Source organism: Electrona antarctica (assembly GCF_951216825.1).
Source record: "Electrona antarctica genome assembly, chromosome: 5".
In the NCBI taxonomy this organism is placed as follows: domain Eukaryota; kingdom Metazoa; phylum Chordata; class Actinopteri; order Myctophiformes; family Myctophidae; genus Electrona; species Electrona antarctica.
In genome coordinates this window covers 30,694,336-30,703,989 of record NC_136810.1, presented here as the reverse complement: position 1 = coordinate 30,703,989, position 9,654 = coordinate 30,694,336, and positions in this window count along the sequence as shown.

Sequence of the window (9,654 nt, the reverse complement as noted above, 5' to 3'; positions counted from 1 at the left end):
AGCAAGACAACACTTATATCACAAGATTACGATATCCAAAATCCCAGAGTTCAGACGATAATCTGGTTTCATATCACAGTATCTAGATATCCTATTGATATATTGTCCTACCATCTACAGTATCTATTCTGTTTATTTTGGATCTTTGGGGAGATTTTGTACATTCATTTTAATGTTTGAACGATGACACTGACAGGAAAAGTATCTGTTAATTTCCCTCCTCAGTATGTGTACAGTATGTGAATTATGAATTTTTCTTCTGTGTATCAGCCATAGGTATTCATCTTGAAAACTGTGTACAAGATCACCCTTTTTGTTGACAAAGTACAGTTTCAATGCATTCAATCCAATTTTGCTTGCTTGGCTTCAGTCTGATGTCTGCCCACTTAATCTACAGCATGAGTGGTGTGGGTGTTACTGTTTATGGTTTGCTTGAAGTGATGGACAGATTTGATTACTTTGATAAGATCGAATCTTGTCTAGAAGATTGACTGTAGGAGTACTGTGACATTGCTCTCAGGTCTTGGGACATGTAGATACTGGCAAAGTAAAACAGAAAAACAAAGGCCGCCATACTTCACTGTAAAGTATGTCAGCCATTTCTGTCTGTTAGAGTTATAGTAATAGAACTGAGAATCCTAGCCCTTTCTAGTAGCATGAAGATTACTGTAGAATGGTGGATTTTGGGGCGAATTTCGTTTTGTGCCTTAAATCTCTGCTGAAAGGTTTTACCATCCTTTCAGCTGGCTTAGACTCACAAGCTCTGATTTGTCCATGAGTGACACAAAATAGTGAATAAACAGTTGCACCGACAGCATCATTGATTAGAGAAGCTATAACTAAAAATACATCGCATGGATGCACCTGGGACGTATCCTCTCAGTGATGTATCCTGAGGTCAACAGGGTTTCGGGTCTACCAACATCATACCCCTCACTCAGGCGACCCAGCCGGGGTTGATCAAATCCCGACTTACATCCCAGTAGCTACCCCCGATCAGTCCATCAGGGAATGAGCAAGGCCACACAATCCGTTGCTCCGGAACTACTCTGCCCTACTCTAACCCATACTACTCTAACCCATACTACTCTAACCCATACTACTCTAACCCATACTGCTCACCCGGGTGCCGTCTACATCCCGGCTGTCACCCGTCTTTCCGGTGGTCACCAGACTATACCCGGTTGTCACATAGTCTATTCCTAGTAGTAGTTCCCAAACATTTTGCCTATATGTACACTGGTGTGACATGAGACAATTCCGAGGCTTCCTTGGGATTTTGTGGCAACCACACATTATTATACAGTTCTATATTTTAAAAGATTTATTTTGCATGGATATTAATAAAGGTGTGCCTTGAGATTTTGACTTTGCTGGGTGCATATCTTTGGTCTGACACACAATAGTCCAACACCCTACCCCAAACCCTAACCTAACCCTAACTGCACACGGAAGCCACGGGTGGGTCTTAACCGCCTACGTATGTCAGAGCCACGGGTGAGTTTTAACCGGCCACGTATGTGTCTTAACCAGCCACGTATGTCTGAGCCACGGGTGAGTCTTAGCGGGCCACGTATGTCGGACTATTGGTATGTCAGACTAACGTCTCCCCCCCCCCCCCCCCCCCCCCCTCCTTGCTGTGCCTTGGGCAGAAAACATTTGAAAACCACTGACTGGATTACTACAGTATGACAGAGTGACACTCTGCTTATAGGAAAGCTGACATACTGTATTATTAGGCTGTGGAACAGAGCGTAAGCTAGCACACCCATTCTCTGAGCGCAGAGGCATTCCAGACTGAAGAAATATTTACATAGTTTGCCAAAGTATGTGGTGAATAATGACGTGGAAAGAAAAACAACAGACTGACGACCAGCAGTGGCGTTCCCCTCGGGGCCTTTCACATGGCACAGCAGTCAGCGGCAGGCAACATTCAGCCAGTCGCCTCTCACCTTTTCAGCGGCACAACGGGAAAAAGACCACTCTGCCCGGGCTCACATGGTTCTGAAAGAACAGCGTCAGACAGCTGGTCCTGAACGGAGAGCAGACTGTCTGGTGAGTCGTAAGAGAACCATTTTGTGCATTTTCTGCTTCCAAAGAGGGCAATGCTGACTGGTTTCTGGAAAGATAGCCTCGAACATACAGTAGTTTTTCTGAGGCTTCATAATTTGGGTGCTGTACAGTATGAGGCAAATACTATTTTCAGTATGATGCTTAGGTGAGTGAGAGAGCTAGAGAGAGAGAGGGAGAGGGAGGGGGCGACAGTCTTCTTCCTTTCCCGACAATACAGTCACACTTCTTGCTTCCCTGATATCGCACCCTATGGTATTCTGTCCAAACGTCACTGTTCCCACCTTAACTTGTTTTACACAGCACTGACAGGAAAGAAACTAGAATTCCATTTCCACACACAGCATCTAACTATAAATGCACCAAGTCTCTGTGTGTGTAATCCACGTAACTCGGGAACCGTTCCCCCTACGGACTTCAAATTCGACACACGCGTTCCACACCACCACAGGGGTGCACGTGGCCAGTGTCGAGTCGGTTGGACCCACGGTTGTCCAGAACCACCACAAAAAGACCTCTCGCCGGGCTCTGGACAGGGCCCCTGCCCCTGTCCATATATGGAGCTGACCTGTTCTGACATCACAGCACTCCATATTTGGGCATGCCTGACACATAACTCCATAAGCTGGCCTGTTCTGACATCTGGATAGGGCCCCTGCCCAGGGTCCATATATGGAGAAAAGGGACACAGACATAATACCTGGGTGGGGCATGCATTTCCAACTTGCATTGTTTGAAGTAGGCCAGGGCCCAACGGGCACCACTGTAGAGGCTCCACAGGGCCCAACGGGCACCACTGTAGAGGCTCCAACAGGCACCGCCCAGGGCCCAACGGGCACCACTGTAGAGGCTCCAACAGGCACCGCCCAGGGCCCAACGGGCACCACTGTAGAGGCTCCAACAGGCACCGCTCTAGTGTTCCAAATGATGCATTCTGTTTAGTTCAACATTGCATGATATTTGGCTGGTGGATACCATATGATACTGTATGGCACATCTCCAGTCCAGGCAATGTTACATCAGCCCTGACCCTTGAGCGCCCCATAGTGTCCCATCCTGGTTATTTAAAAAAGAATTTAAACTAACGATTGAAAATCTAAAGTGTTTATGAAAAGGTTTACGGTTTAAGGCAATAAAATCAAGGGTAATGTTTGCCTAAAACCTCATTGAGTACATTGAGTTTATAATGTCTTGACAGTAGAAGGTGAAATAGCAACATCTGCTGGACCATTATTTGGAACAGCAGCTTCAACGAGAACCGGAATTTGGCTTAATTTCCAGCAAACTAAGCTAGCCCCTTGGTTTGACAGCAATTGTTCGAACAACTACTACTTATTACCGTAACCCAATTACCCGTAACAAAGCACCAGACCACGAAGAAATGTAATATATTTTTATTACATTTAATTACACTCGCCCCTGGTAACTTTACTGTAACCGCAGCTCTGTTGTGCTCGTACAGCATGTGTAGGAAGTTTAATCAGGAACTGTTGGGGAATTTCGATCAGTTCTGTTGACAAATTTTGTCAGCCATGTGCATATATTTATATGTGTGTGTGTGTTAAAGTGCTTCTATTTATGCATATGTCTGTGCGTGCGTGTGTGTGTGTGTGTGTGTGGGGGGGGGGGGGGTGGGGGGGGGGGGGGGGGGGGGGGCGTGCATGCGTGAATGTCCTGCCAACACTATGGGGTGGTGTGAGGAGAAAAGAGCATGACTGTGGCCGCAGGCAGAGTCGAGTCCCTGCAGACTCCAGTGTTTAATTAGTGAGAGAACATTCATTCTCCTTAGTCCTCTATTATTGGCAAATCCAGACCCTTTTCACCCTTCCTCAGATACCATGGGACAGGATCAGCAAAGATTTATGACCACAGACAAGATTGCGTGTGCGTGCGTGCGTGATTGCGTGCGTGCGTGCGTGCGTGCGTGCGTGCGTGCGTGCGTGCGTGCGTGCGTGCGTGCGTGCAAAGTTATAGCATAAGACAACAAGATAATGTGTTGTAGAGTGACAGATGGTGGCAGGTGAATCTACTGTAGTGTATGAAATAGAATTAGTTTTCTAAGCATACTGTAGTAGTAATGCTCATTCACAGGGCCCTCTGACCCAGATGTCAGCTCTCCATGTATACCTAACACACGTGACAACACAATGGAAACATCTGCCTATACTTACAGATAATGACAATGTACACAGTCCAGCTAATTGCAGAAATATGATTGTCCACACCGGCTACCTTCCTCACTTATTGTTTACCTGTCATCCCGAATTCCTTTGTCTGCTTCTCTACATTCCTCTGCCCCACCTTCCTCGTTTTTCCCTTCTGCCTCCTTCACCCCTCCCCCATACTTTGTTGCACATCTATCTATTACACTCTTGCTTCTAAACTCCTCCCTCTCCCACCTCGGTCTGCCATATACCTCTCTCTCGTTCTCTCAACCCCCCACCCCCCCATTTAGTGTAGCGGGTGTAGCATCGCAGCAGTTGTAGTAGGGGGTGGGGTGGTCCTGCCTAGCTGGCTGATTTAATGAGCTCCTGTGGGGATCGGACTGAAGCCATCAAAAGCTGTGCGCCGCTTTATCGTCGGCTTCGTTAAACAGATGCGCCACGGCTAATGATAGTACACCCCCCCGCCCCCGCACGTGTGCGCATCCAGTCGGCATGAACACAGGACCAGATATAACGTAGAGCAGGGGACAGACGAGAGATGTGAGGCTCTTTGCAATAGGAGCCTGCCCCTCTCCCAATAGAGGATGCTGATGGTAGGTGAAGCAAGGGACCTGTTCTGTTCTGACCTTTTGTCTGGGGTCCTTTCATCCATAGAGGGGTGTGTGTGTGGCATAACATGAAATCAGATCGCCTTTCTTTGGTTGAATTTGATCGCTTTGTAAGACTTCCACAAATCCTGACAGTCAAATCAGACCATAACTAGACTCTTGGGGAGAGAAGCGTGAGAGACACCGCACAGAAGGAGAGACCAGAACGTGGGACAGGAATGATGGAGGATTTGGAACTGGAAGCACGTGGGTGGCACACGGTGGGCATAGCAAAAAGGAAGGGAAAGCAAAAAACATACATGTCTCTGTGGGTTGCAAACAATAAAGATAAAAAGTTAAAGATGATGGATAGAATGGACTTCTTCCCAGTTTGGCTCCATTGAGGAGAAGGGCTGTGGTTGGCTTAGATGCCTCTCTATCCACTAATACAATCCAGATGAATTGCTCAGCTCAGCCCTCTATCAACCACTCCCCAGCATAATGGGCTGTTAGATGTTAACACATAATTACAGTGGACTTGATGACATCTGAGAGACCTATGCAGACAAATTCTGGCCTGGGGATTCCCAGAGGCACTCTAATCACTGCCTCATTATAGACACAAAGAGTTGCACCAAACAAAGGGAAACCTCGGAGGATGCCGGGAGACGGGGAAAGGGACATATTGCTGGAAAACATAAAAGGCACAAAAATAAACGGCAGTGCATGTGACATGTCCAGTAAGTGCTCTCCTGCTAAGTGTGTCAATATGTATTTAGCTCTTCTTATTATGTTTGTATGCAGCAGACATGCGTGCAGACATGAACGTGCGTGAGTGAGTGTGTGTACAAACTGTGTATGAACTTGGTAGCTCTTACAGATTCCTTATTGGGTCACCTGAGAAAAAGATTGAGCAGCAGCAGCCCTAAGTTCTGACATCAGTACGTCCAGCTTAACGTGACATACAGTGTATGTACTGTAGGTTGTGTCACTGACCTTGGTGCTGAAAGTCTGCCCTGCTCTCCCAGGTCTCTGTGGCAAGTATTGGTTTCGAAATCCAGACCGTCCATAATGATTTAATCTGGACGAGATGTTGTTTATTGCTCAGTATGACAGTATGAATCCAGTCATCTCCTCTCCTGTTGAAGAAATTTCAGCAGTGAAACTATTTTGAAAGAACTTACAAACGTGTTTAGTTAGTTCGTTTTCCTTCATTTGATTTGTGTTTCACATTGCCAAAGAGCGTATCAGTAATGCTAAACAAACATGACAGGTCATCCATTTACAGTAAGTTGATGTTGTAGTAGTCTGTGCGCATGTGTGTGTGTGTGTGTGTGTGTGTGGGGGGGGGGTATTTTGGCCTCACCACCACCAGCACAATATCCTAATACCATATAAGGCGTATTGTTAATTCTGACGTTGGCAGCGCGGTAACCTCAGTAGAATGGAATGCTCTGCCACTGCATTCACACAAGATAAGTGAGAACCAACCAGTCAAAGGAACTCTGTATGCAAAGTCAACCCATTGAGCACAGTGAAGTAGACACAGTAAAAAGACACGTGATACTCTCTATCCATGAGGTGACTTTTGCACCACGCAGTGAGATATTACAATGTAGAAAACATTAACAAATTGAACTAAGTAAGCAAAAAATGCCTTGGAAAAACTTTTGTCAGAAAATTATTTTCACTACCATTCTGTAGGCATGGTGGTGATCTGAACCACTCAATTTGTTTTTACAAATTTTGTTCCACCTGTAATTAAGCAACTGAATAACAGTAGGCTACAGTATACTGCAGGATAATCCAGATAAGCATGACAGACCACACACCTATCTATCACTGAATGCATTCATCCAGACAACCGTCATGGAATACATAATTGGGAGCTGTAGAGCGACAAAGTTTCCCTTTCTTCGCATGCCGGGATTTATCTCCCACTTCCCATGCGCAGCACAACCTGAAGTGTTTGCAGAGAGTTTCCTTTAAGAGAGCTTTTCACAGCTCCTAGGCAGCCAGTGTGTGTGTGTGTGTGTGTGTGTGTGTGTGTGTGTGTGTTGCCCATCTCTTCCCACTGCATGGCAAGTGGCTGTGAGGCCCAGAGGGGCCAGAGATATCCGGAGCCTGGCCCAGCTCCAGTTGTCTTTACCTCACAAGTGCATTGTGATGCCGCGGGCATGAGAACGGACATTTGGGCCCCTCGGAGACCCAATGGGAAACTTCACACCCCTTTGCATCCCCTTGTGTGCCATCGCATGTATCCCAACAACTGACGCTGGACACATATAGCTATTAGCTAGACAAACGGTCCAAAACGGAAACTTGTTAATTATTATGGAAGTACACACAGTACTACAGACGCATCATTATGTGCAGGGCATGCCAGTGGCGGAAGTAATTGTACGGCAGTGATGGAACAGTAACCATGTGTGGGGAGATGTTTTGGCTAAGCTGCTGAATGCTGTTGAATGTTAGGCTGAGTTTTATTTTGTGACGTGGAACCCTTATAGTTCAATTTTTGGTTGTTGCATTGATCACATAACGTCCATGTTTCACTGACTCCCATCTTTGGGACTTGGCTGTCATCATCCCTTCTATCCACCCCTGCTGTCCTCACTTTCCTGTACAAAATCTATGCCATCTTCCTCTATTAATCTGTCAAGCTTTACGCCCCTTTAAGTGCTTGCGTGCGTGCGTGCGTGCGTGCGTGCGTGCGTGCGTGCATGCGTGCGTGCGTGTGTGTGTGGGTGTGTGGGTGGGTGTGTGTGTGTGTTTGTGCACGGCACGCATCCAGTAAAAACAGCAGTGCATTTTACACACTAGATTTGTGTGTGTGTGTGTGTGTGTGTGTGTGTGTGTGTGTGTGTGTGTGTGTGTGTGTGTGTGTGTGTGTGTGTGTGGCGTGCTCAAGCTTGTGAGGCATTGAGCTCCCTCCTCCCGCCCCCCGACTTCTTCCCCTTCTCTCTAAGCTGTGAGTGTTGCCAGGACAACCTCTGTTGATCGCGGCTGCATCGTGGTGCACTCTCAAAGCCAGCACTCAGGGAACCTCCTCACTCCGGGAAGGCAGCATAAAATCGGGATAATCGCTGTCGATTATGGGACACAATGGATCACCGTTTCTGAAAGATTCATTCATCCCGGAAAAAGAGACTGCGAGGGGGTGGCGGGAGAGGGGGGGGGGGGTTGGGGTTGTGGGGGTGGAAGGGGCGCCTCTGCCCCTCTGCCGCTCTCCCACGGTGGGCACAGGCATGACATCAGTGCCCCTGAATGGGCTGGCATTCTGGACATGCCCGTTGCCCCCTCCCCCAACTTCACCCCCCGCCATACCCACCCACCCCCCCACCCACCCCTCCTTTTCTCGCCCCTGCCAGTTTGGACACGGCGTTTGGCGAGGCGAGTTGGGGCCACCGCCGCTGTTTTGCGTGCGAAACAAAGCCCCTCAGAGGGGAAGAGAGAGGAAGCAGAGAGCTTCACATGGTCCCAGCCAAGAGCAGCGATGGCTGCCCTCCCCGCGAAGGCCTCTCTTTTGGCTTGGAGGTGGTGGTGTGACCCCTGGTCCCCAACCATCGCATAGTATCCCCCCCTCTCTCTCTTTTCTCTCTCCCTCCCTCATACCCCCCCTCCCCTTCCCTCAAATTACTGCGACTCTCTCATCCTCAAAATGGTGCCTTTCCCCTATAAGAGAAACCCCTTTTTGAGTGAGTATGACATGTCAAGGGATTTAGGATGAGCGATTTCTCATGACACAACCTCCGTTGACAGGAATAGCATTCCTCTGCTTTTGTCTCACTGTTGGTCATTTTGTTTGAATGGAGGGGGGGGGGGGGGGGGGGGGTGCTTTCCGACACATTTCCCTAATTAGAATAATGTGATACTGCTCAATACATTGAGGAATCCCATGCTGCTGGGAGGCAGGAGTACCAGCATGGCGCCATGACCGCCATCCCCTGCTTGGTCCACGTTGGCCCTTTGAATTTCCCTTTTGCAGGGGGGTTAATCTATACATTGAACAGGGGGGTTAATCTATACATTGAACAGGGGGTTAATCTATACATTGAAGCATTCACGAACATGGCTTAGCAAGGCTTGGTCGAGTTTTGACACAGTTGTAGAAATTAAGCATTTTTTCTTCTCTTGCCAACTGCTGGGAAACGTACAGCCATTTGACGTCTCTTTCATCAGATATTGGTTATTCTTTTTTTCAATCTGTCTGTAGTAACTGTACTGTACATTGGGCCTGTCCTTGTCCTTGGCACAAGTTTAATCTCTTTTTCCATAGTTTTATCCCACATGTGTTGACCTCTTCTGACCTCACCATTTGTGGAGATCGGTGCAGAAGTGATAACATATATAGATTGTGTGCTTTTAGTTCCATGAAGCACGCGGGCCATCTGGGTTGTGACATAATGCTTTGCCCGACTATGACTCCAGAGTTACAGAATTAAAATGTCCATTGGGAAGACGTGATATTACGGGGAAAAAATGCAGGAATTACCAATGTTAAGACTTTATTTGGTCGCTGTCAGACGAGAGGCTTCTTAAAACAACATTGTTGCCCATATTGTGCCATTAGTGAGTGCCTCGCCGCGGTCATTTAGAGCAGGCTGTCTGCAGATGCACGATGAGTCTGGGTGGCACATGCTCTCTAGGGGGATTACCATTTCCAGGGATTATCATCTCCTGAGCTACTGTACATGCATATATTTATGCTGTGTTATGTGTGTAATGGTGGGTGTGTGTGTGGGGGGCGTGGGTGTCTGGTATGCGTGTCTACCTCTGGGGGTGGGTGTTGGTGGTGGGTGTGTTTTTTGCGGTGTTGGTGGTGGTGGTAG